This window comes from Andrena cerasifolii, chromosome 16, assembly GCF_050908995.1.
Source record: "Andrena cerasifolii isolate SP2316 chromosome 16, iyAndCera1_principal, whole genome shotgun sequence".
In the NCBI taxonomy this organism is placed as follows: domain Eukaryota; kingdom Metazoa; phylum Arthropoda; class Insecta; order Hymenoptera; family Andrenidae; genus Andrena; species Andrena cerasifolii.
In genome coordinates this window covers 2,802,541-2,829,220 of record NC_135133.1, presented here as the reverse complement: position 1 = coordinate 2,829,220, position 26,680 = coordinate 2,802,541, and the positions used below count along the sequence as shown (strand labels likewise).

Here is a 26,680-nt window from a genome sequence, read left to right as displayed (position 1 = left end):
ACTCGTCGACAAGCCACCGCCCGATGCACCAACCTCGTGCGTCACGGTATGAACTACAGCTGTCCGCGGTGTTTCGATAGCGTGCTTATCTCGCAGCGTTGTCTCTGACATCGCTCTGCGAATCTCTTCAACGGCTTCACTCCGCTAACTTCGCGTCGACGCGTCGGAAGTTTCATTTACGGAGCGGAATAAAATAAAGTGGAATAAGTTTTGCATTCATTTCCTACATCCTACATGAAAACATAAGAAACACGTAGATATAAGGTGCATATGTCACACCTTCGTTTAACAGATACAGTCTGTAGCTGTAAATAAGCATTTAAGAAACAGAATGTTTCAGTCTTTTATATGTAAGTGTCGCTTTGGAAACGAAGAGTATATTTATTTGAAGTAAAAATAGTGATTGAGGCATAGGCGTGACGATGAGAATGAAGAAAACGGGGGAAATGAAATAAATAAAAGAGGGAAAGGGAATTATTAAATTCCGATGTAACTTTTCATTTAGGAATATAATGCTGCCTAACGAAAGTAACCGTTTCTCGCGTCGAAACGCAATCGTGCCTCCCTCCAGTTCAAGCGAGTTCGAGGTTCCCCCACACTGGTTTTAACACGTCTGGAATACGATCGAAATAATAGACGGCTGCGCGAGAAACTCGTATCCATAATAGTGAATGGGAAACGCCATTCTCGGTGCTGTTAACGAATTGCGCCCCGAATTACCGCGGCGCAGATCTGCCTTTGCTAATCTGTTCCTCGCATGCTCGCACCGCTTCGCCTCTCCGCGCGGAAGAGAACGTCGCGCAAAGAGACCAAGACCTACATAAGCGAGGCGTAATAAGGCTCGCCGTGGCAATCGCGCTCCCCGCGATATGCAACAATAAAATCAATTTCGTATGCCACACGCGCGCAGGCATGTAATTAAAACCATCAGTCTAGAACGATTTTCAATCGTTGCTCATTTCGAACACAATCGGACGCGAGTCGAAAAGACGAAACTTTAAAAACTACGCGTCAGTTTCTCCTTCGGAGCACTTGTCCTCGTGAGTGCATTAAGGAACGCAATTAAATATGTGTGATTTCCTTACGCAGGCTGAGTTAATAACAGCTGCCATCTGAAATAACTCGTTATTTATTAGTTTGATCAGAAATTGTTTTATATGAAATGTATTGTATTTGGTGGGGCTCGTCGAACATACGAATTTAAATTTTTTTATATCTTATATTTTCTGAGATATCAAGATGACTAATGAGTTTTTTAAACGGCACCGCATATTTTTGTTAGTACGGTGTTGTAGTTGATACAAATACGAATTCAGTGCCCTATGACAAATTGGCGCAGACCATTTTTTTATTTGCTTCGCTCTTGCTCCGCTCCGACATCAAAATACTTGCTCTACCTCCGCCCCTGCTTCGCTCCAGCTGTTTTTTTTTAAATAAAAATTCTTTTAATACTATCAAACGGTGAAATTTCATTTGCAAGAAACTCCATCTTTCTTTCTAGCTTTTCATTTTTCTATTGAAACAAAATCATAAAGAATGCTTAATTTTCTAGAATACTATATTTTTTTAATGATGAAAATTGAGAATTGGTATTTATTAAAAACATTTCATTTGTTTGTTGCTATAAAATGAAAGGAAATTCAAATAATAAAAAAAAAAATTGGGACAGTGGAGCAGTAAAAATTTTCTGTGCTCCGGCTCGGCTCCTGCTCCGGGCAAAACCACATTGCTCCGCGCTCCAGCTCCGAGCTCCATTCCAACGCTCTGCCTTCGACCATTTAAAAACGACACGATCACCTTGATATCTTAGAAAATGTATGATATAAAAAATTAAAATGCGTCTAATACACTATATTTCGTAGAAAACAGTTTCTGCTAAAATCAGTAAACGTAACGAGTTATTTCTGATGGCAGTTCTTATCGACTCACCCTGTACAAAAAGACAGTGATAGAAATGAAGTTTACATAGGATCTGAATGAATATTTCCAGAATGTTTTAAAATTATAAATTTTGGACACAAAATATCGATTATTGGGTATTGCTTTTCTGCAATTCACCCTAGTTGCATCAAGTTTACTAGTTGGCCAGAGATGGGCAAAAAAATATTTCAAATAAAAAATTGATTTCGAATAAATGACAAAAATTTTATTCCAGACTCATCAAATAAAAATAACTTAGAGTTATTTTTATTTCAAATAAAAATAAGCCAGAGTTACTTTTATTTGAAATGTCAGAAAATAATTTTTTTGTTCGACGTGATTTTATCCGACGGCCACAAATAATTTTTTGTTTGGCGGTAATTTATCCAATGGCCACAAATAATTTTTTTATTTGACGGGAATTCATTTTAACCTTCAAATAATTTTGTCGTCTTTTCATTCATTCGTATTTGAAAATTATTTGAAGCTCAAATAACTCTGGGAGTAGAGACCGAGAGAGAGGGGGAGCATGTGCTAGAGAGCAGTAAGCAGGAGAGCATGATGCGAGGAGGTAGTTGTTACAGCGAGAGGGAACGGGGATTAGAAAGAGAGGGGGATATTAGGAACGGGCCTCCGCTCCCTTTCGTTCCCTCTCGCTCTAACAACTACCTCCTCGCATCATGCTCTCCTGCTTACCGCTCTCTAGCACACGCTCCCCCTCTCTCTCGGTCTCTACTCCCAGAGTTATTTGAGCTTCAAATAATTTTCAAATACAAATGAATGAAAAGACGACAAAATTATTTGAAGGTTAAAATGAATTCCCGTCAAATAAAAAAATTATTTGTGGCCATCGGATAAATTCAAGTCGAACAAAAAAAATTATTTCTGACGTTTCAAATAAAAGTAACTCTGGCTTATTTTTATTCGAAATAAAAATAACTCTGGCTTATTTTTATTCGAAATAAAAATAACTCTGGCTTATTTTTATTCGAAATAAAAATAACTCTGGGTATTTTTATTCGAAATAAAAATAACTCTGGCTTATTTTTACTCGAAATAAAAATAACTCTGGGTTATTTTGATTTAATGACAAACAAAAATAAAGTCTCTTTTATTTGATACGCTATTTAAATAATTTTTTCTTTAAATAATGCCCATTTCTGTAGTTGGCCTATAAAAAGGCCATGCGTAAATACGGCTATAATAAAAAAAAAATCAATTTTATCGTGAAATGTTCGCAGAGACCATTTTTCATGTAATTTTCCGTAATAATACGGGACGATGCCAACGGCGTAATTTTCGTCTATAATATTCTAGGCAACTAAAATCCACTAGGGACAGGTAATGTTCAGGTGGATCGAAGATACGGATCGAAAGATCCACTGTTAAAAAACAGCGATCGTTTTCTGCGAAGATACACCGCCCCGAGCGCCATGCCCCTCTTTCTTCCTTCCCTTCTTTTTGCCCTTTAACCTTGCGTAAAGGGCAATTTTGACGGCGCTCCCAATATGGATTCCCTAGAAAACTCGTACCGGTGGACTTTCAACTTCGCTTCCAGAACTGGAAACCTTTGAAACAAGGTTTCTAAATTGCAGTGCGTAGAGTGGAGTACTTCTTTTCCCTTTTGTACGCGATTATTCCTGACAGCGATACCACAGCTACGATAATTTGAATAACATATATGCTGGCCTATTTCCATTTAATTTTCAAATCAGCGCGATCTATGTCCCCTCGTAAATGAAACGAAATTCTGCAGGAGTTATATGTTAATATTTCGAGCCACTGTATTGGTGTTATCCATTTTATGTCTCGTGGAAATTGCGAATGAATATTCTATTTGCGAATGCATACGAATTGGCTCTCCCTTTTTCTTTGATTAACTCGTGTGTGCTTTATTTTTATGTAAAGTGGGGATAAAAGTTTAAGTAGTTGTTCTTTTGATGAGTTTGAGAATTACAATTGTTATTGGGGCACAAATTTGCTAAGTGGTTTCCTTGGTGCATTGATGCACAGTGGCGAATTTGCACGAAATCGTGGCCAAAACTAATATCTTCAAATCTAAGTTAAATTGTTGAAAGAAATTACAATAGCAGGACTTTTGAAAAATAATCGTGTACTTTTTTTAATGAAAATTTTTTAATTACAGTGTTATAATATATTTAAATTTTATAATATACATATCTAAAACCTATTATACTTGATATTTAATCGTAAATAATACCTGCTATAATACAATGTAGAATATATGCAATAACATACCAACTCCTTCTAACTATAGAATTAAAAATTGTGGGAAAAATTAATATTTACAATTTACTAATTTCAATCAAAACTTCTTCCGTGACCTTTAAACTTTACTTTAAAAATGAATTCGAAGTTTTATCTCGTTTGATACGTGGCTATTCGCTGAATGAAAGAAAAGCATATAGGTCTTGTATTTTTATCTACCACAGCTGTATAAATATTTAAAAAATAATACAATTAATGTAAATATGAATTTCGAGCGTATTAGATAATTCCAAAATTGGAAGATTATCTTTTTAACATAATTTCTAAGTAGTTTTACCTAAAAAAATCCATTTTCTACATTTCTGAAGTTGCGTATCTCTTGGAGAATTGCAGATTAAAAATTGATTTTAATAGATAAACATGCTCCGATCTTTATATATAAAGCAGAAAGCTTCCATATGTTTGTGTGTTTGTCTGTCGCCTAAAAACTTTCGAACGATAAATTCTGGGATCACGAAATCTGCCTCAGCTCATTATGTCCGACTAATCCAGACGAATGTGACGATTTTAACAACAAAAAAAAAACTAAAAAAATTTTTTTTATAAAATCTGAATTTAAATTTCGGGCGAAGCCGAGTAGTAAAGCTACTATTTCATAAATCAAGTACGATTCACAGATTCCTAACATAAAAAAAATTACTTTTGGCAATAATTTCGGGCAAATTCGCCACTGCCATTATTATAACCACGCGTCATTTTGACTGAAAAAAAATGTATGTAATTTCTTCGTCGCATATATAAAACCTGAGCACATTTGGTCGTATAGATTTTTCTACAAAAAAATCAGAAGGAAAACTCATTTCATTCCCGATCCAAATGACCCTCGCCCCTTAAGCTGTGATTAGTTACAGCTTTTTATTTCATAATCGAAATTACATCTAACTAAAGCACTTATTTGTCTTCACTTTTAAATATTAGATCAGATGGTCCTCCTTCCCTGTGTAAATTCCACACTCGTTCGTACCCCTTTAATTGATCCAATGCACAAAAAGTAACCCGACAAAACCACTCGCCACAAAAAGAACACGCGACTGAATAATCCAGGATTACCTAACTACCGCATAAAGCACAGGAAGCCATCAAACCTCCATCTCCTTTCCAACCCATAAATACAACATTACATAAAACTACAATCCCTCAATTATCCCCGAATCGTATCCAAAAAATTCAAACAACCAACCTTCTGCAATACCTAAAAAAATCAACCACCCCGCGAAGTTATATTAACTGCAACCGCTTTAATTTATTTTCACCCACCCTGGTAATCAGTCGCGCCAGCATCCACGCTACCGAAACGCCTTGATTAAAAATATTCAACGGTATCGAGTTTGCTGTTCATTACTCGGTTGAACCGCGAGGGCTAACGAAGAACGGGGCGAAACGGTTAAAATTATTCTCACGTGTGTCTAAGCGAACGAGGGAACGAGCCACAATGGCCGTGGACGCCGGGGCGTCGCGAAATTGCACATCGGTTTTTGCGGCTGGGACGACCGCAAAACTCTCCCATAAGGCACCGTAGGTAAATAGGGCTCGGCCAGCGAGCCTCCGCAGCGGCTGAGTTACGAAGAATCCGAGGCTATTATTATGAGCATAATTGTCTGATTATACGTCTCTGATCTGGCGCGTCTCTATGGAGAGTACGACGGTTATAGCGTTTCGCAAAGGCACGCGCTCGTCGAGTTCTTGCTACTGCTCTAAATATACCCATAGGCGGGATTTTTCGGTTGGTGCAACAGAGTTTTAGTGAACCTCCCACGACAGGTATTCATTTCGAATCAAATCGTTACGATGGGAACACAATTGAACCGACAAGGCGATGCTAATTTTTGTTAAATTGGGGAAAGTATACAAAGTGTGACGTAACAAGTTTGTTAAACTTGAACGATGGTTTCAGAATTGATAGATGATGAAGTAAGTTTCTACAGAGTGACTCTCGTTCACGGACGACTGATAGTTTCATTCTTTCTTCAATTAGTGCAACTGGACAACCATTAGCTACAAAAACGGAGTAATTTTCAAAATTAATTGCAATGACGTTTATAAGCAGATTGCGACGGTGCCTGGTTATTTTAAAGATTTACCAGTGGACTCGTAAGTATGCAAATACTTTTGTGACTTCCAAATTCTTGTTTTCATTCCATTATTTTTTTTAACACATTATGAAAAAATGTTAATTTGCGCATGGTCGCCACTTTCAAAATAAACGGCTCATATAACATTTTATATCACTTATTATCTCATATTAATATCTCCACCTTATATTTAACACTCGTTATTGCCACCCCATTCAAGTACAGTGACTTGCATTAATATTCGGACACTTTTTAAAATCGCATAACTTTTTTAGAATTGGTCCAAACGACTTGAGTTTTTTTGAGAAGCTAGAAGGATTAGTTTGCTAAATGACGTATTTGTTCGTTTTGAAAACAAATGTATTTGGTCGGAATAGCGAAAAAAATAGTAAGGGTCGATTTTTTAACTTTTTTTTGTGAGCTTGTAATAAAAATTTAAAAATAAACCGTTTGTAGATTGCAGTAAGTTGTATACGTACCTAAAATTTCATCAAAATCGGTTAACCTTGCTCCGAGCTACAAACGTTTAAAGATCGCAGAATAAGGTCGAGAATCGCGAAAATTCCTGAAATCAGCGATTTTCGACCTTATTCTGCGATCTTTAAACATTTGTAGCTCGGAGCAACGTTAACCGATTTTGATGAAATTTTAGGCACGTATACAACTTATTGCAATCTACAAACGTTTTTTTTTTTTTTAATTTTCATTACGAGCTCACAAAAAAAAGTTTAAAAATTGACCTTTACTATTCTTTTCGCTATTCCAACCAAATACATTTTTTTTTCAAAACGACGAAACGCGTCGGTTAGCAAACTAATCCTTCTAGCTTCTCAAAAAAACTCAAGTCGTTTGGACCAATTCTAAAAAAGTTATGCGATTTTAAAAAGTGTCCGAATATTAATGGGAGTCACTGTAGTGTACTATTAATGGAAACAGTTTTTGCCAGTGTGTCAATTGTTCGTATAAAGCTATTGCAAAAATAGTCAGATGTACAACTACTTTTTTTACCCACTGTATTAGGGCACCTGCTGTATTTGCACAAAGCGATACTTGGTACAGATTGAATTCTTGTCACTGCCCTTATTTAAAATATCAAAGAAAGAAAAATAAATTTGCAACGTTTCTCACAAAATTATTCCACGCAGAGTAGGTGTATTAGTGGGTAGATGTATTACTTTGCGTTTATGTGAATGAATCTGTGAGTGACTGTAAATGTGCAACACGTTGTACATACATGTCTTATTCGATCGTGTTTTCGAGTTTCAGCGAGTTTTGCTTTACGGAACCTTGTATTTGTGTACCTTCATAGGCGGTGCTGAAAATAATCACCTCCAAGCGAATGTTATGAGGTGGTGTTTACAGAGTGGTCAACGAGGTCGTACGCGAGGTTTCCAGCGCTACTTGCAGACGGTCGAATGGAATTAGGCGTAATACTTTAGCTTGGTTTATTACACGAATTACTGAGGCACAAAACTCGCCGTCACTTGGAAATAAGATTAAATTAGATATACGTTTGTATGAACTCCTTTTATTATCTTTCGGTGCTGAATGAAACCTTACAATACTTGGCAGCTTGTATAATTGAGCTGGCAAGATTAGGGATGTTACTGAGGATAACAGCAGTGGCGAAAGATAAATATCTATAATAAATAGTATCTTAATATATAAAGCAGAAAGTGTTTGTGTGTTGTCTGCCGCCTAAAAACTTTAGAACGGTAAACTTGTGGAGTTGTTTTTTCTTATCTTTAATATAAGTCTCATTGTTTGTACAGTAGATGGCAGCTGCCAGGCCCAGCTTACATTCCATGCTTAGAATGCCATCTTGTATTTATATTTTTGGGGTTATGTAGTTCCTGTTCGGACCTCGTGGTCGAAAAGGGTGCATTCAGGGACGCACGTGTATTTTTCAGTATTAATATATATCATCATTATTTCTAATAAACAAACAATTAATTTGTGTGTTTGTGTGTTTTATTTTTTCTTTATGCCTAGCAAGCCCAGATGAATGTGACTAGTTTCATAAAAAAAATTAAATAAATAAATAATTTTTTTATAAAATCAGAATATAAATTTCGAGCGAAGCCGAGTAGTAGAGCTAGTATTTTATATGAGTGTTCTTCTAATATTAGTAATGATACACCTTCAGCTTCGTGCTTTCTATATTTCACGCCCACTGGGCGGAGCAACGACGAGAAATGGAGTGGTGGGGTTAGCCAGATCGCGCGGTGGGGGCAGCTGCAGTCCGGGCCTTCAGGCACCACTTTATTTGGCTCCAACTATAGCCAAAGACAAGACTACATGACATACTCGATACAATATATGTATTATTATTATTGCACGAGTAGATTACCCTTTACTGTACAACGATAAGAAATAAAGAAAACAGAAAAAAAAGAATTGCATACAACCTAAAATTAATTCAAAGTATCCCCAGTATTAAAAAATTCCTGGCACAAACTCTGTAAGCTTCTAGTGTTAATCAAACCGAAGCGAAACGGGCTAGTAAGTTCAAATCCCAAAACCAAAAATCTGTAGGGGAGACCGGGACTAGTTGATTAACGAGGTTAGTTGACTAATTCCCTTTAATTGATGTATTATGTTATAAATTATATTGAAGCATATGAATGACCAGCTTGCCATTTAACGTGCCACCGTGACAGAAACTTGCGTGTTCTATCAGTGAGAATGAAAAATCTAAAAAGGTCGGCGGGAAGTAAATATTTCTGTTTCGAATATTTATGAATTTTTGTCCGCTAAGTATTGCTTGATGTTTTTTCATGAATATTTTGTGGAAACGAGATACATTGACTATAATTTAGGGTATTTTATTTTATCCGGTGCGTGGAGGTTTTGTACGTACGACCCTTAACATGTTGACAATGTCGGACGGGGTTACTTCACTAACAAGGGAAGATCCCGAACCCGAAAATTCAAAAAATTCTGAAACTTCGCGAATATGTGGGGGATTTCCTCCTGATTACAACGCAATTTTTGTTTGCTGCCCAAATTCACTCGAAGGGGGTGAAATTAACCCCCGAAAATTCGGCTATTTTCCAATTTTGTGTTATAATTCGCGAAGTGTAAGAGATAGTAGAAAAGTTTCAAGACAAAAGTCACTTCTTTTAATTAGATCTATCATTTGGTGTAAAAATTATTTTAGAGTTCACGAGTTATAACACAAAATCAGTAAATAACCGGATTTTCAGCGGTCAATTACACCCCCTTAGAGTGAATTTGGGCAGCAAACAAAAATTCCGTTGTAATCAGGAGGAAATTCTCTACATATTCACAAAGTTTCAGAATTTTTCGAATTTCCGGGTTCGGGATGTTCCCTTGTAAGCATAGGAATACCACTAAAAATTCCACTTTTTATCCTCAAGATGCAGTCGAGGCAAAGAGTTTAGCTGCTCGAATCCACTTCCCCCCACCACAAATCCCTCCAAACTCACCCCTACCAGTTTTACACCCTACCTTCCCTTCAAACTCTCAGGCCTTCCAAATAGACCAAACAAGTAGAAAATAATTACAGTATCTACCACCATGATACTTAATAAAAAAAATAACATTATGAAAGAGTGAAAAAAATAAAAAAAATTTGTTGGTCGTGGGATATATATGTACGCCTTTCCTATACTATATTGATGGAATTAGCTGCGTATATATACGCCTTTCGCAGGCAAAGGGTTAAAACTAAAAAGTAAATGTCAAGTCAATTAACCCCATCATATTTGTCAACTAACCCCACAACCGGGATTTGTTGACTTATTCGCCTCACTACTCTAAATATAATAAAAACTACGACCTACACTCAATTAAAACAATGTTAAAAATTAAGCCTGTATACCTAATGAAGTTTGTAAACTTTTGGTTGCGCAACAAGTCAACAAAACACCAATGGTCTATTTATGCAAAATTAGAAATGTTAAAAATTAGTCAACTAGCCCCGGTCTCCCCTACACCTCGAATTTTTAACCCCAATAAACGCGCATCCTCTATATTTACCATTGCCAACATTAATCTCTGGCACAGATACATAGAACGGCGTTACACGCGCGTCGCGTATCGTACGCTTTTTTACGTCCCACCTAAGTGTGTTATCCACGATTGTTACCAACGTCTCAACGACCCGATATCGTGGAAAAAAAGGCAGATCGTTGAACGTACAATATTACGTAACGCTCGCGTTACACGGCCTTCCAGCGAGGATGTTGTTTCCTGCATTCGAAAAACTCTATTTAAAATTCCTATTAGCATTTCAAATGAGAAGGCGGAAACGGATGCGATTCGTTATATATAGGCAAATACGCGAGGGAGGGTGGCGGCTCGTACGTGTAAATATAAATGCGGGGCGGGCGACGGGGCGGGTGGAAATTTCGTGGCCGGCCGCAGGATAAACGAAAGCTTCTCCTCCCTCCCCACCCCCGACCGCCAAAAATCGTGTCCTCTTTGTTCGAACCGCGCCACCGTCGAAACTCCACGTTTTCCCTCGGCGCGTTTCGTTACGAAAATACACTCGCGACGCCACTTTCCTCTTTCGTTTTTCTCGTTTCACGCTCGCTCGTCTTGAACAGAGAAATTTCACCAGTGGTCCTCATTTTTTTGCCCCCTGAATCGCCTTTTTAATGCCGCAAATTATTTATTTAACGATGTAATTACCGAGTAATTGCGAGCAAAAGCGCCTGACAGCGCACGTATTTTGCAATAGTAATCTTTTAGGTACTGTAATTGAAGTTTATGTGAAATTATTATTTTCATGCGGGTTAATAGAGACTTGGTCTTAGAACCTGCTTATAATTGTTACACGTCGATTTTTATGAGGTTTACGTAGATTATAATTCTCGAAAAAATATTTCACATGGACTTTTTATCGGCGAACGTCCATATCTAGAGGATGAAATCAGCCCCGAAAGTTGGGGGTGAAAAACACGTTTCCCAAATATCTCGGAAACTATGCGCTACAGAGAAAAATCGTTCAGACGAAAATCATGTATTTTTTTATGACAAATTTAGCCACGCAATCAGGTTCGTAATACGTCAATTCGTTTAAGAGGGAAGGCCTACCTAGAAATTTTCGAGAAATCAATTTTTCGATTCTTATATTTTCTTGAAGTACACCTTGAAAATATTTCCTGAAAGCGGCAAGTTAAGCCGACCGAATTTTACAAAGTTATACGCGTGTAAGTAGGTAGGTATTCCTCGGTGTAGCGCTCAAACCCAAAACTTTAATCGCGTTTTCTTCAAAATCATGTTTACAAAGTCGGTGACACACATAACTCAAAAATTAATGAACCGATTTACTCGAGGCTTTGCAGGCTTATTTTAGGGTTAAAAATCTAAGCGCTATCGGGAGCATATCCTTTTTCTTGCCTAGATTTTTTTTTTATACTCGAAAAACGAGCGTTTTTGCCAAATATCGGTGCTTCAATTTTGCACAGCCGCCGTTTTCTCTCAAAATAATTTTTCCGAAATTGGACCCGATAGCGCCTAGGTAATTTTATATATTATCCAAAAAAAATCGAATTTTCGATTTTGGACGATCCTGCACCGAGCTACGGTTATCACCGCAAAACGCATAAAAAAGGAGGTCTCGAGTATCACCTACAACTCACAAACCTTTCAATACTTTCTACCACAAAAAATACCGAAATATCCGTAAGATGTACTCTTTCCAATAGACAAATGTTTAATAATAAAAGTTTATCGGTTTTGCTAGAAAAAAATCCCAAAGAAGCATGTTGTTTTGACCGTTCTAGGTAGGCCTCGCCTCTTAAACAATATACTAAGAAGTATGTAGTAACTTTTCGCTGAATCTCATTAAGGTGAATCTCCCAATTTCTGCTCATGTCCTCATTTTTGATCATTTCGTATTTTTCTTATTGTTATATGCGTTACGTTTATACTACAGTTGCAAGAAAATAATACTAAATTATTTAAACCTTTACGGACATTTAGAGCATTATATATTTAATTACAAATTACTAATAGTTAAACATCTTGAAATACCTTTCTTAAATAGTCTTTGAATTGATTAATTTATTATTAAAGAATTAATCAAACACTCTGCAAATTTTGATCACAAACAAATTTTTTACACCTTCTTTTAAAACGAATTATCTCTTAAATCAGCAGAAATTGGGACATTCACCTTACGCGGCTAACTTTGTAATAAAAAAAATACATCATTTTCGCCTAAAAGATTTTTCTCTATAGTGCATAGTTTGAGAGATACCGGGACAAACGTATTTTCACCCTAACTTTGAGAGCTGATTTCACCTCCTAAACATATACGTGTGAAATATATTTTTTCGATAACTGTAGCTTACGTGAAACTCGTCAAAATCGGCGTGTAACAGTCGGCCGATGTCCCTTGTGAGTATGGAGGAAAGAGTTTGAAGTAAAATAATTTTCTATCGCTCGTCTACATTTAGGAAACGGCCATGTGATTGCTTGACGAAGGTCACCAATTCGTGTGAAATTCTGCATATAATTACTGCACACCGTGCACAACAATGCGTCGGGCGCATAAAATGCACTTCTCAAAATTGTGGCGGAAAATCGAATTCAAGGGTGAAGGCGCAAGTTTCGAGGGACAAAACTTTGGATTCCATTTCCCGCCGGAATTTTAAGTCGTTTCTCCTGTAGTTTTAACAAAGCGTACACGGTATGTTCTGCGTATATGCAAAATCGGTGATAAATCGATGACTCGAACCTCGCGCACTTCCCTCGCAAGAAAGTTAAAGCGCGTGCAGCGTTTGCCTCCGCGGTGAATGGAATAGATAACGCACGGCGAAGGTTAGTCGCATAAAAATAAGCACCGGCGATTGCAATTACTTCACTCTTGAAGTTACGCTGCGGCCATGACGCGGTTCCATAAATATCGACTTTATGTGACCGGTTAATTAAAACAGGGGGAAAGCGGCGCGTGAAGCGCGTAACCTTTGTGTAATCGCATAGGCTCGTTGTAATATCATTGTTGTGCAATCTAGGCAGTTGGGGAAAAATTAATGCTGATCCCTGATAAGTCCAAGTAGGTACTTTTTGCTTCTGCTGTATTCATTAGGGGGGAAATTATAAAAACTGGGTAGGCACGCTCTAATTATTTACCTCGGAAGTGAGAAAAATTGCGATATTATGTAATATTATAATTGATCTTTTTTTTGTTACTAAAATACAGTCTATGTTCGCACTAATTAATTCAGGTAGCCGAGGACCTAAAGTATTAAAAACAGATTGCAAAATAGACCCCTCAAGAGACTAACAAGGGAAGATCCCGAACCCGAAAATTCAAAAAATTCTGAAACTAGTGAATATGTAGAGAATTTCCTCCTGATTACAACGCAATTTTTGTTTGCTGCCCAAATTCACTTTAAGGGGGTGTAATTGACCGCTGAAAATTCGGCTATTTTTCGATTTTGTGTTATAACTCGCGAACCGTAAGAGATAGAGAAAAAAGTTTAAAGACGAAAGTTACTTCTTTTAATTAAATCTACCATTTGGTAAAAAAATTATTGTACAGTTCCCGAGTTATCACACAAAATTGGAAAATAACCGAATTTCCAGGGATAAATTTCACCCTCTTCCAGTGAATTTGGGCAGCAAACAAAAATTCCGTTGTAATCAGGAGGAAATTCTCTACATAGTCACAAAGTTTCAGAATTTTTCGAATTTCCGGCTTCGGAATGTTCCCTTGTAAATTAAACTCACACGACTGCTGTAAGTCGATTTAAAAAAAATAAAATCGAACTGCAATATTCTCACAAGCTACTGTAACACAGCTAGAACAACCGAAGTCAATTACCTAAAGGGTGAGAAGTAAAATTCGCCCCACGATAAGGAATAATTACCAAAGTGCTCGATATCCAGCGAAATATCGCTGACGATATTCAAAAGCTAAGGAAAATAGGCACCCGTGGAGCAAAGTGGAGCAAAAAGAAAGTGCATTCGTCAGAATGGAAAAGACGAAAATTCCAGCCGAGTGGTTCGTTACCAAAATACACACAGCGTTGCCGTGCCATCTCGTTTCCTCAGAGGCTTCTTTCTTCCGAGAGGATGGACCGACTTCCAGCTCAGATTTAATTATTTTTAACGAAGAAAAACGCCTCGGCAGGCCGTGACTCGAACCAGCAATTCCTCGTTTCCCATCTCGTTCGTTGGATCACGAATTTATCTGTCTGCCTCTTTCTCTCTCTCTCTCTATCTCTCTCTCTCTCTCTCTCTCTCTCTCTCTCTCTCTCTCTCTCTCTCTCTCTCTCTCTCCCTCTTTGGGAAAAACCGAGGCGCATAAATCAAAGATATTAATTGCTCGCTGATATGAAGCAGCGCTGCTCCAAATTATCCTAATACCCCCTCCCGTTATCTGACCTAATTCAGTTTTATACGGAAACACTGCCAGTTTCCAGCAGATCGATAAGTCTACCAAAGTGGATCGGTTTCATTCGGATCGAGAGGCACGGAGAAATCGATTGATAGTGTTTCTGTCAATATGAAGGGATTTGCAGTGAAATATGAATAGAAATGTTTTGATGGGGGATTGTGAAGTTAATTTTCAATTTTTTGGAAATTCAACTTCTGCAATTATGGGAAGATTTACTGTGGGATGTGAGATATATTTTGGGAAGAATTTATAGAGCCAGTTGCGTTGGGATTTTTTTTTTAAATTTTAGATGTACGATAGACCGGCAAATTCATTTTCGTAACTGTTTTTGGGACACCCTGCATGTGTCGTTGAAATGTCGATTGCAGAAGCTTCAAAAGCGAATGGTTTCTGAAAATTCCCACCCCGCTTAAGGGGTTTAATTTAATTTTTTACCACTCTAAAAAATCGGAAAAATCGATTTTTTCTTTTTCACATTTGCTGACAGACATACGTTTCAAGAATGCTCTCCACAAATTTGACGAACAAATTCGTAAAATTGACGAAGATATAGTATTTTCCCTGAAGCGGTGTCAACTCTCAAGCGCGCGACTCAACCGAGAGGAACTTTGAACCCGTTTTTCTCAGAATGACATTTTCCAACCGCGTTGACAGTATGCAGAAAAAACTATACATCCAATTGACACGAGCAAGGGCATTTATTACACGAAAAACCCGTCTCTATTACGCGACGATCGGTTTTTTTTAATTAACGGCCTCCTTTTTTTATCAACATCTTTACCCCCAAAAATGATTATTTTGTCAATGGTCCGCTGTTTTGTTATCTTTTGCGATATTCACTTTTTTTATCGTCGCGTAATAGGCGCTGTCAACGCCACAGGAATGATTTTGCCGCAGCCCACATTTTGACGAAGAGTATACCGGGGAAACGGATTTATGAAGTTTGATTGAAATTTTTTTTTATCCTTCAATATGTATATTTTAACTATACTAAGCAATACATTGATTTACTTGCGTTGTTGAGTTGAAAAACATTCCCGAAAACGTCCATACTTTTCAGACCATTACAGTGTTCTCCCCCCTTAAGGGACTGACAAATGAGACGTAAATCTGTAATGGGAGTGCATAACGTTCGAGTGTCGAAAATGGTTCAGATTCGGCGAATAGTGCACATCGTGTGTGATACTGTGGTAAACTTCTACAAAGCACAAGCCAGAATCTCGCAATCGAAACGAATTGGAAGTTTTACCTTTCCCAAGAATCAAATCGAAATCACGGTTTGCAGAGGCGCCGTTTTATCAAGAGTGATGAATCTACGTTTTCTAACTTTTAATTACACCTGCCATTAATCATTTCAATCACTTTCCTTCTCACGCATAAAGCCACACACATGCCATCTACAAAATACGAAACTTTCAGCTTGATTATCTTGAATAATATTAATACACATGGTATACTCTAACAAGGGGAGGACACCATGTGGTAGGCACCGATTTTGATGAGATTTGGCACGATGGATCTATGTCGAAAATAAGTAAATCCGAGCGTTTCTGCCAATGGGCTAAGGCCCAAAAAATTATAGAATTATAGGCCCTTAAAAATAGAAATATTTACATGGAAATTATTAAAAATTTCAAAGCGGCCGTGGGGTTTTACTGGATCAAAATCCCATACTACCCTGGCGCCCCCGGGAGATTCCCTTCTGGAGGCGTCGGGGTGCCTTTTGAAGATATCTCCACGTTAAAAAAAATTATAATTTTTTTTTATAAATTTTTAAATTTATATTTTCTTTATAAATTTTTAAATTTATATTTTCTTTATAAATTTTTAAATTTATATTTTCTTTATAAATTTTTAAATTTATATTTTCTTTATAAATTTTTAAATTTATATTTTCTTTATAAATTTTTAAATTTATATTTTCTTTATAAATTTTTAAATTTATATTTTTTTTATAAATTTTTAAATTTATATTTTTTTTATAAATTTTTAAATTTATATTTTTTTTATAAAATTTTAAATTCATAAATTTTTTTTATAAATTTTTTTAACGTGGAGGTATCTTCAAAAGGCATCTCGACGTTTCGAGAAGGGAATCTCCCGCGGGCGCCAGGGTAGTGTGGGATTTTACGTATTAAAACCCCACGGCCACTATGAAATTTTTAATAATTACCTATATATGTAAATATCTCTATTATTAAGGCCCATTGGCAGAAACGCTCGGACACCTATTTACTTATTTTCGACATAGATCCATCCTGCCAAATCTCATCAAAATCAGTGTCTACCACATGGTATCCTCTCCCTGTAAGTACCTGCCAAATTTTGAGAGAATCTGTAACTCGAACTTCGCGCACTCCTCTCGCCTCGAAGCACGCGTGCGGGCGCGGTTTAACGGTCGCGATGCCCGTTTTTACGGCCGGACTCCGCAGGAACTTTTTAAGGATGGCCACAGAAGAAAATGGCCAGTTATTCAGCCTAAGTGGCGAGCACGATCGCGTTAGTCCTCGCTTATCAGATGCCAAGCCACGTGGCCGTAACACGCACCCTGTTTTCTACCACGTGTGTTCGTGAGATGCCTGCGTTCCTCTCGCAACGGCGCCCGTGCCAACTTACTTTCACGACATCTATTACAAATGGACGTGAATAAATTGTTGCACAGCACGGTGCCACACTTCGATCGGGAAACACGGCGAATCTAGGTTGAATAGCCAGCCGCAGTTGAATCTCACTCATTTATAAGGTGAACGAATTTCAACGCTGACTACGATCACGATCTATTACCACGCGTGAACCTAAGAATTAGGTGTTATTTTATATTTATCGTTGTTAGGACTATTTTATGGGAAGATGAAATTTCTGTTGAACAGTCAGAGACACCTTTCAATGCAAAACTGAAAGGAGATATAGAAAAAAAGATCGTAATGATTGTCGGTAGAGAATTTTTAATAAATACAGGTACTTTGAAGTAAATTGAAGAGATTATAGAAGATCTGCGATATCTTCTGCTAGATCGGTATGGAAAGAAAAGGTTACAATAAAACTGTAACTATCCACTTCAGCGTAATTGTTTGCTAATTTATCAAGGTAATTAGTCTTTTTTCAATAGAAGTTGATATATTTTATTCCCTGGATTGGAACGATAATTGATACCCAGAACACTACAAAGATCAGAGATATGTTAATTTCTATCTACGCAATTAGTATTATTTGCTACTTATACAGTAACTATGCAGTTATATTTCCCTCGAATTACGAAGGTGTTGCAATTTAAACCGTGCGAAATTAAAGGCACACACACAATATATGGTGAACTGTATTCCTATTCTCATCTTACCTTTGTAGCTTTTTGCCTTCCGAGGTACTCCAAAGCCTATTGGTAGCTTATAAATAAATTGATACAATTTCTAATGCCTCATGAGTCGTCACATAATTCTATTTTAAAAAGTACTGACACCCTTGCTGACTTAACGGGAACACCACTGTGTCGGCCAGAAAATTAAGCCATTTTTAAGATTTTTTTTCAGGAATAATTTACAGTTTACAAATAAAATTTTTATTACCTACCTTTAGTACAATGTTTTAAGAGACTATGAAAAAAAAATGAGTAGAAAAACATGCATAAATTTTAATATATTAATTAATCTTCCAAACCCCTCACGCGCGCTGGTAGGATGTTTAACTACGGAACAGCAGGTCCGAAATCAAATATCATTTTTCTTTTATAAACTATATGAGTGTAATTTCCGTTGCACGTGCCGATTTCTTAAACAAATTATTTTTGTAGAAATGGTGAGCTTTAGAAGAACACTTTCGAAAATCCGCAAAAAAGGTGGGCAGCTTTTCGAGCGTATTTCATAAAATTTGTTTTCGATCAAAGAATCCGCATGTGCAACGGAAACTACACTCATATAGTTTATAAAAAAAAAAAGAAATCTGATTTCGGACCTGCTGTTCCATAGTTACACATCCTACCAGCGCGCGTGCGGAGTCTAGAACATTAATTAATATATTCAAAATTATGCATGTTTTTCTACTCAATTTTTTTTCATAGTCTCTTAAGATATTGTACTAAAGGTAGGTAATAAAATTTTTATACGTAAACTGTAAATTATTCCTGAAAAAAATTCTTAAAAATTCTTAAAAATTCTTAAAAATTCTTAAAATAGTTCCCGGCCGTCACAGTGGTGTTCACCCTTAAGGATGTATCAGACCTATCTTCAAAATGGTACCAAGTTGATGAAAATTTGTGAGATTGTTCTTTCTGATCTTCCTGATGTGCTCCAGAAATTTTAAACAAATTCACTAAACGTTTGCTGAGTTATAACGATTTTAATTTTCACTGATTTCACACGTACTTTTATGGAAAGAGACGAGCCTGGCAGATAAAACAGCTGAAAAAATGTTGAAGAAATGGTACCAATGTTTTCGATATGAGTAGATGAAAATATCTGAAGAGTTCCAATTGTTTTCACTACACCGTTTTAAAGAAATAAATTATAGCTTGAGAAAATTGTGAATTCAGGGCATTTTCACTGGCAAAAGTTCAGCAAATAATGCTTGCAGAAGCATTTGTAAACTGAAAACTACCTTGCTAGGAGTAAAAATAAGACTCCAACTGTCGTTCGAGTTCCTTACATCTAGATTTACTATGCGTAGCACGTAGATAATCAAGTATTTTAAATTTCATATATTTTGTCTAATGTTGTACGTCCGATACATCCCTAAAAAAATTACCTCTCAACGAAACTACACCCTCAGCGCATTTGCTTCTCAAGATTATAAATCCTTAACCAACATGTCCCTAACATAAATCCAATAAAATACAGTTAACACTTTGAGAGCGAATAGTTTGATCGCAGTGGATGCAAACTTCATTTTGACCCACAATTCCATTCATCCACATCTCAAAATGAGTTTTTATATTAAACTTCAATCCTATTATGACCTACAATTGTTATGGTTTCCAAGAAATAATATCTAGCAAAGATTGCGACTTGATAAAACTTAAAAGTAAATGTTATCGGCGCACCGGTTCGGTCTATTTTTTATGAAAGTTGCAATAAAATGATTTAGATTTTCGACCGTAAAGAATTTTTAAAACTTAAAAGTAAATATTATCGGCGCACCGGTTCGGTCTATTTTTTTTTATAAAAATTGCAATAAAATGATTTAGATTTTCGACCGTAAAGAATTTTTAAAACTTAAAAGTAAATGTTATCGGCGCACCGGTTCGGTCTATTTTTTTTTATAAAAGTTGCAATAAAATGATTTAGATTTTCGACCGTAAAGAATTTTTAAAACTTAAAAGTAAATGTTATCGGCGCACTGGTTCGGTCTATTTTTTTTATAAAAATTGCAATAAAATGATTTAGATTTTCGACCGTAAAGAATTTTTAAAACTTAAAAGTAAATGTTATCGGCGCACCGGTTTGGTCTATTTTTTTTTATAAAAATTGCAATAAAATGATTTAGATTTTCGACCGTAAAGAATTTTTAAAACTTAAAAGTAAATGTTATCGGCGCACCGGTTCGGTCTATTTTTTTTTATAAAAGTTGCAATAACATGATTTAGATTTTCGACCGTAAAGAATTTTTAAAACCTAAAAGTAAATATTATCGGCGCACCGGTTCGGTCTATTTTTTTTTTATAAAAGTTGCAATAAATTGATTTAGATTTTCGACCGTAAAGAATTTTTAAAACTTAAAAGTAAATATTATTGGCGCACCGGTTCGGTCTATTTTTTATAAAAATTGCAATAAAATGATTTAGATTTTCGACCGTAAAGAATTTTTAAAACTTAAAAGTAAATGTTATCGGCGCACCGGTTCGATCTATTTTTTTTTTATGAAAGTTGCAATAAAATGATTTAGATTTTCGACCGTAAAGAATTTTTAAAACTTAAAAGTAAATATCTATTTTTAAAAGATTAAATAAAAGCTATTGTGCAAATTTTAAGATTAAATCTCCAACGTTTCGGTCAGCATCGCGACCACTATCAAGGAAAGAATTAAATCATGAAGAAAACTGCGTCGGCTTTTATAAATTTGGCTCGTGTTAAACGTGCGAACGTACGCGCCAATTGGAGAGTGCCTTTACATTTACTTCTAAGTTTTAAAAATTCTTTACAGCCAATATTCTAAATCATTTCATTGCAACTTGATATTTAGGAGTGGGTCTGAATGAACACCGCATCTGCCATGCGAGTGTCTCACAAACTATTCCCACTAAACGGCCCTCCGCGTAACCAACAGATACCCCCCGTTAATCTCCAGCTCGGTTAACGATACTTAAAGGCGCCTTTCCAAACGACTCCGGGTATCGCCGCGAGTGCACGGCCCCGAGCATCGCATAACTTACCACCTAGTAAACATTCACCAAAGAACTGCCCCGCGGGAATTCGATTCGCCGGACCGTGGCGAGGCAATGGAAATCTTTATCCTCCATTTGGAACGGGTGCATAACTGATTTCTTTGGTGCCGGCGAATAACATTCGCGCAGGAGTCACTGACTCCCAGATGTAACGTCGCGGCGACTAATTTTAACTTGCTCGCTGGCTAAATGAATAAAAACAGACCAATCGAGATGCGTTCGGCCCGAAATAAAAGCGGCGCTTTTTCCGCGAGGACGGCGCGATCCTCGCGGCACTCACGGGCGGGCTTTGCGCGTTGTAAACCCGGCTTAATTACTTCGGGCGCGAGTCGTCGCGTGGCGTGGTCTCGCCTGAATTGATTTTTCCACGTAAAAGATATTTCAGCGTCCTTGGAATGTTGCATTTACGCGTGACATTGACATTTTTCTGATTTAATAGCGTCACGTGCATTGATTCACAACCCGTTTCGTTTGTTTGGCAATAAAGGGCACGAGAACGCGCGACAGGGAATCCCCTGCAGAATGATTGGGCGCAATCAGTGTGCTACATTAACACTTATCTCCACCCCGAGGTTGTTATTCGCGCGTTATCAAGAATGCAACAGAACTTCGTTAGTGTTCCACATTTGTTCGCCTGCTATCTACTTAAAGCCGGGTTCCCACGTGCGTGACTCGTGCCACCTAACCTGCCACTAACCCCTCGGCAGTTTAGATTCAGCGGCGTTTTCTTTTCTCCTCGCAACGACTGCACGCGTTATTTATGATACACGTGTGACTTCCACCTGTGTAACTTACTTTTACCGTCCACTTTTGTTGAGGCCTAGTTTGAAACACGGCCAACTAGCCTCATGACCGACTCCGTCTAACGAAGCGTCGAAGAAGTTGAAAAATATCGCTCGAGAACAATATATATATTAAGAATGTATCTCTATCGGGTCCTATGCTAAGCGTTGCACAAATTCCAAGAAACAGAGCCCGCGAGTGTCCTGAACAAAATATTATACGCCTTAATTTGCAATATACAGAGCGAGCTACCTGCCGCTGCAATTGCAAATATCTCCCATTTCCTGGTAACACGACAGAGAAATATTTCCGAGAAAGAGTGTTGAATCTAAAACCTGGTAGACCCTGACAAAAAAACCCCAAGAGAATACTGATATCCGGACGAAAAGTAAATTCAAGCAACCGCGATGAACTCAAAACTGTGACCCCTCGTCACATTATACGCTGCCTTGAATCAAACATTACTTCCCCGAACTCCTTCCTATTCGCGTCAGCTAGGAGCCGGAAAGACATACGCGCCTGTTCAATCGCAGTAAGAGAGAAGAGCGCGCGTTACGAAATCTATCGAGATGGATTCACAGGGTTCCAGCGGCCTGGCTGAATTCGGACGATTTTGGTTCGAGGGACTGCGGAGGAATAGTCGACGGGTGCGACGGATCGAACGCGCGAGTCGGTCCAATTGAACCGGGCGAAGCGGCCCGGCGAAGGTAGGAGAGAGAGAGGGCGTGACGCGAGCGGAGCCGAGACAGGCCGAGCGCGCCCGACGCGGCTGAACACGCGGAACGCGGGAGAAGGAAGAGTCGCCGGTTCCCTCGGGGCTGAACACGGATGGAACGCGCGACATGCAACGAAGGAACTATGGTCGTGGAGTCGCAGGTCCGCGGGTCGTGTCTTTCCTCGCCGGTGTATTGAACTTGGTCCGCGGGGTCGTTCAACTCCGCGTAGTGCCCGGTGACGTCACGTGACTCGCCACCTCCGTGGAGCGGAGGCAGGCGGTGACGTGGCGCCCGCCCATTGGCCGCAACCTCGCCCCGCTACGCAATTACGTCACGGCTCGCGGAGGCACGGACCCGTCCGCAGCGCTGCCGCCGCGAGTCACGACGTCACGAGTGCCAATGCCGATAAACCCGACGCGCGGCGTGCATAAACACGCGCGCGGGAACAATAGGAGCACGCGGATATCCTTTCCCTCCCCTTTCTATTAAACGGAGCAATTCTCTTTGAATCAAGCTTCGCCATGGCCACCGCCTTTCTCTCGTTGGTTTCGCGTGTAACTGGTCGTGAGCGCGCGGGGGAAAATTTGAAACAGTTCCCGCCAATTGAAACACCATTTACTCCTCAAATCCTGATCTCTGGCTTGGAGAGGTTTTTAGGTGTCCGACTTTGATTTTTGGATCAGTTTTAGAGGACAAACAAAATTAGATATACGTATTCTTTTAGGTTAGTCGCCCGTTTGTGAGATTAGAGGGGTAAACCACCCTTCAAAGTTCAGGACAAGAGGTGCGATAGTTTCTGTCGTTACTCTAAAGAATATTACAACACTGCGTTGAATAAAACTTCATATAAATATAATTTGCGTTATAACTTGCTAGTATAGACGATGCTCTTGTCGTCAGTCACTTTCGTACCTCTTCTTATGAGCTCTGAGGGGTGGTTTCACCCCCTGAACGTGCAAACAGGCTAAAATAATAGACAACTATTTCTTATTTTTGTCTCGCCTTGTAAGTTTCACTAGGGAAAAGCCAGAGGAGCTCCTGCTCGAAATAAAAATCTCAAAAATCATTCCCTTCATGGGAGGACCAGTTCGTTCCTACTCCACAGTCCCAGGGATCGAGGAACGCGTCCTCAGACACGTCCTGGTCTTTCCAAAAACCCACGGGGGTATACCTAGTTTCACGATGCACCTCACGAACGCAGCACCTGTCGCGAGTGGTACAAACCGCCGCCTCTCACGCGACGTGGTAAACAACGACCCCCGGTGATTTTTGGCTGCACTGAGTCGCGGAAGCGCCGAAGATGAAGAGGAGCAGAGGCAGAGGTGAGCAGGAAGCAAACGGCAGAAGCGAATGGGAGCAACCGGGGGGGTTACAGGGAATGCGCTAGCCAGTGGGCGGTTTCCTCGGGGAGCTTATGCCTGACAGGGGGTTACGTTTGGTGGGCTGGCTAACTGTCCGGTTAGATGGCCGACTGGTACTCTTGCTGGCCGGTTCACTGGCTCTCGTTGCTCGCTGCCAGAGTTTGTTGACTCTCGGTTTCAGCACGCCGGCTGACCATGACCTCGCCGAACGATCCGCAAAGTAATACCGAGACGACTCCCTTGGCCGGCCGCTGACGACGTCGTTGGTCCCCGTTGCCCCGTCCCCCGACAGTGTAACACTTGCATGTGGCGTGAGAGTGCACGGCACCAAGGAGGAGCAACGGTCGTTGCACAATCCACCCGACACTTGGAGCTGGTTACCTCAGCTGCCTGCCCACTACCTTGACAGGAGCGGCCATGCAACTGGAATTTCGACGGAAACGCGGCCGCTGTCTAAGAATAGGGGTCACTGCCATCCGGTTGCTACTTCGCCGACGCATAATTAGAAACGTTAAGTTGCTACCAGCGGACCCACGCGCCAAGTGTTGCTAGACGATTAGCCAGCTCGCGGCTTCGTTTAGGGTCCTCTCAGCGTGGACATTATTTTTCTTTCTTTTTTTTTTTTTTGAAGTAGGGCTGCCTTTCCTAAGTGAACATGCCCAAGTACGGCACGGGCGTACCTTGGAGAATCGATGCGCTTATTAGGCTCGTGGGAAGGTTTTCTTGTTTTTTTTACTCGCTCTTTGCCGTGTTGTAACGCGATCCGGCGATAAATAATGTATGTGCCGATAAATAAATTGTTATCCAGAGCTAGCTGCATTCTCGCGGTCCTTCCTCTGCTACGAATGCTGCGCGCTTTGTACACGATCGGCCAATTAATCGGCAAACGCGTTACCAGCGGGGAAATGGAATTCGCGGATCAATCTGAATCAACGATTCCACGTTAATCCGCGAAATCAGAGTGGCGCGCGTAATGCGGGCCCGTAAGCTGCTGTTTGCGCGAATGATTCCGCGGCCGGGGAAATCGCGCACGAGTTACTGGATCGTAACGCGCCTCATTAATTAAAACGTCATCGCGTTTTAAGCTTTGTAATCAGAGGCGGACATTTTTACCGCGCGGGGCAACGACGAAATCGTTCTAAGGAACCGTGGAAAGGGAATCAAAATGATTCGGGCAGCGAGTATCTGCAGTAGCACCGCGCACGTCGCGGGGAATGCTAATTGCAATGCACAAGCTGTACCCAGCGAGATGTAGAAATAACTTCAGACATTAATACAACGGTGGAGGGATCACTGCCCTATCTGATCCTGTTTCTGAGGCATAGCTGTTTTCGCCTGGTACCCACTTGTGTCCCGCCTATCTTTCTGGAGATCTCCATTAGAAATTTTCAACGCGCTGTGTTCTTGCTAAAACTGCCCGCCCGAAATGATTCATAGAACGTTATGAAAGCGCTTACAAATAGGCAGCAAGATCGTGCGCGAGATACGAACCACCGATTGCAAATATCTACGTGAAATCAGTTACGCTTGCTTAGCTTGTGACACGAAAACCACTGTAACTCGAAAACAAAGCTAAACGCGGTAAACGCTTATGGGAACACTTTTATTTCGCGTTCGCGCGCTGAATTTCGATAGAGTTGCGATTTTACAGTTGTGATACACTTTGAATATTAAAATTATAACGTGGGTCTTCGTTGAGTTGGAGCGATGGGCTTTTAGATGCGGTAAGTTGAAGTTTGGTGGGGCGTCGTAGGCGTTGCGGTGAATAAAATGGGGTTTGTTTTTAAGAGCAAGGTTTGTTATATAAATATGAGCCGTTTATTTTGAAAGTGGCCTAAGTCCATTTATCTTCAAATCGAGATATTTAAGGGTTTGCGTTTCAATGAATTTAAAAATGTACGTATAGGATACTAATGAGTCATACTGCTTAAGGGGGTATACCCGTTTGAACCCTCGGAAAATGTATACATTTTGTGGATTTTTTTACAAGTCAACGGTTTGATGCAGATTTCCCGTTTTTTAACTATGTTTACATAGTATTATGAACTACTTATAAAAAAAGTTTCAGTTAAAAAACTATTGTTTTTCGGAAGTTACGGATACATGTCCGAAAGTCTCTCGATTTTAGACGGCTAAACGGTGGCCCTAAAAACTCGCGCTACGTTCAACCAATTCACTTCAAATTTTGCACGCAGAATCATAATAAGATTCCACATCGTCCAACGAAGGCGATTTTGAAAATTTTGAAAAATAAAGAAATGGTGAGAGATCAAAGGTAAAGTTAAATTTTTCTAAGAGAAAAATCCACCTTTTTCCTTTATAAATAATAAACGGGGAATCGAAATAAAAAAAGCCTTCGTTGGACGATGCGGAATCTTATTATGATTCTGCATGCAAAATTGGAAGTGAATTGGTTGAACGTAGCGCGAGTTTTTAGGGCCACCGTTTAGCCGTCTAAAATCGAGAGACTTTCGGACATGTATCCGTAACTTCCGAAAAACAATAGTTTTTTAACTGAAACTTTTTTTATAAGTAGTTCATAATACTATGTAAACATAGTTAAAAAACGGGAAATCTGCATCAAACCGTTGACTTGTAAAAAAATCCACAAAATGTATACATTTTCCGAGGGTTCAAACGGGTATACCCCCTTAAGTATATCTAAGGATGTTAAATTTATAGTTCCTATTAAAATAGTGGCAATTATTAAGTGAATAATACGCGTTTTCTTATCAAGAATGGAGTTAGGCCACTTCCAAAATTAACAACCAGATTGATTATAAAATTTGAAG

At 38.9% G+C, this 26,680-nt stretch overlaps 1 protein-coding gene and 1 long non-coding RNA gene across 5 annotated transcripts in view; one reads left to right on the top strand and one right to left on the bottom strand.

The window, feature by feature from the left end:
* LOC143377855 (uncharacterized) overlaps window positions 1-26,680 on the top strand; it is a 203,647-nt gene that overhangs the window by 146,831 nt on the left and 30,136 nt on the right. The gene's annotated exons all lie outside the window — the stretch shown is intronic.
* Window positions 1-26,680, bottom strand: part of Utx (Utx histone demethylase) — a 214,400-nt gene that overhangs the window by 162,391 nt on the left and 25,329 nt on the right. The window lies entirely within an intron of this gene.